The sequence below is a fragment of the Babylonia areolata genome, chromosome 13 (assembly GCF_041734735.1).
Source record: "Babylonia areolata isolate BAREFJ2019XMU chromosome 13, ASM4173473v1, whole genome shotgun sequence".
In the NCBI taxonomy this organism is placed as follows: Eukaryota; Metazoa; Mollusca; class Gastropoda; order Neogastropoda; family Buccinidae; genus Babylonia; species Babylonia areolata.
This window is the reverse complement of record NC_134888.1, coordinates 22889349-22891848: the sequence shown is the minus strand read 5'-3', so window position 1 is coordinate 22891848 and position 2500 is coordinate 22889349.

The following is a 2500-nucleotide window of genomic DNA, read 5'->3' as shown; positions in this document are numbered from 1 at the left end:
CAGTTATGATGATGATGATAATGATGATGGTAATAATGATGATGTTGAGGATGATTATCAGTGATGATGATGATGACGATGACGACGACGACGACGACGATCAGTGGTGATAGTGGCGATGATGATGATGACAACGACAATAACGATGATGAAGATGATAATGATGATGACGACGACGACGACGGTTATGGTGATGATGGTGGTGATGGTGTGTGCGTGTGTGTGTGTGTGTGTGTGTGTGTGTGTGTGTGTGTGTTTGTCTGTCTATGTTATATACATACATATATACATACATACATACATATATATATATATATATATATATATATATATATATCTATATGTGTGTGTGTGTGTGTGTGTGTGTGTGTGTGTGTGTGTGTGTGTGTGTGTGTGTGTGTGTGTGTGTGTGTGTGTGTGTACGTACGTACGTACGTACGTACATACATACATACATACATACATACATCTTTAATCTGTTGAACACAAATGCTGAAACTAAAACTGAGATACGACTCTTTAAAAAAAAAAAAAAAAAAAAAAAGCAACAACAAAAACACAGACCAGGAAAAGCGGTTGAAGTGGTATGTCCATTAATAAAAAAAAAAAAAAAAAAAACAAAAAAACAAACAAACCCACAGATGTCCCTTTTTTTTCCTCACCGGCCGGCCCCCTCTTCCCTCCTGCAGTAGCTTGTTTACGAGCAAGATGCTCTCGTCATCAAACACCACAACACCACCACCTGAGTCTTCTTTCTTTTCCTCTCTAAATAAAGTCTGTCTTGTTTCTTTCCTTTGTTTTGGGGCTAGATGGTTCGGGGGCGTTTGTACGTATTATACTTTTTTTTTTTTTTTTTTTTTTTGGTCCATCGCCAGCATTCGTGGTTCTAGTTATATATATATATATATATATATATATATATATATATATATATATATAGGGAGTCCTTACTGTCAGAAAGCTATTATCTGTGTTTTATGGACCTTCTCTATCTATACACACAGACACACACAGACACACACATACATATAATTAATATATATATATATATATATATATATATATATATACATATATATGTGTGTGTGTACATACATACATACATACATACATACACACATAAATGCATACATACATCTTTAATCTGTTGACATCAAATGCCGAAACTAAAACTGAGATACGACTCTTTTAAAAAAACAAAAACAAACAAACAAAAAAACAAACAAAACAACAACAACAACAAAACAACAACAAAACCCCCCAAACAAACCAACCAGCAACAAATAAATCACAGACCGGGTAAAGCGGTTGAAGTGGTTTATCCAATAAAAAGTCAGATGCCCCCATTTTTTGTTATGCTATGCTATGCTATGCTTTGATATTTGTATTTCTTTTTATCACAACAGATTTCTCTGTGTGAAATTCAGGCTGCTCTCCCCAGGGATAGCACGTCATTACACTACAGCGCAACCCATTTTTTTGTGTTTTTTTTCCTGCGTCCAGTTTTATTTGTTCTTCTTATCGAAGTGGATTTTTCTACAGAATTTTCCCCGAAACAACGCTTTTGTTGCCTTGGGTTCTTTTACGTGCGCTAAGTGCATGCTGCACACGGGACCTCGGTTTATCGTCTCATCCGAATGACTAGCGTCCAGACCACCACTCAAGCTTTAGTGGAGGAGGAGAAAATATCGACGGCTGAGCTGAACCGTGATTCGAACCAGTGCGCTCAGATTCTCTGGCTTCCTAGGCGGACGCGTTACTTCTAGGCCATCACTCCACACATGATATGATGTCTCTCTTTTTTTTTTTTTTCAACGGCCCCCTCTTCCTCCTGTCACAGCTTGTTTACGAGCAAGATGCTCTCATGATCAAACAACATAGCAACAACTGAGTGTGTTTTCCCTTTCTTTTTTCTTCTCTAAATAAAGTCTAACTTTTTAATTTTTAAATTTTTTTAAATTTAAATTCTTATTTTTGGGGTGGTGGGGTTAGGGTTGGTGGGGGTTGTACGTATTAACATCTTTTTGTCCATCGCTAACATTATTGGTTCTGTTATATATTATATATATATATATATATATATATATATATATATATATATATATATATATATATATATATATAAAGGCACGGAGTCTCCCCAGAGCTGAGGTGTTGATGTAGAGGTTTCAGTTTCAGTTTCAGTAGCTCAAGGAGGCGTCACTGCGTTCGGACAAATCCATATACGCTACACCACATCTGCCGAGCAGATGCCTGACAAGCGGCGAAGCCCAACGCGCTTAGTCAGGCCTTGAGAAAAAAAAAGGTGAATGAATAATAGGTAAGCGTACATAAATAAGTAAATAAATATATAAATAGATAAATAAATAAATAAATAATAATTATAATATGAAAACCAAACCCGTCAACACCAGGGTCCCCTTCGTCATCACTCATCACCCCTCCAACCCACCGCTACGTGACTGGCTCAGGGAGCAACAGGCACTGCTCCACACGAGTG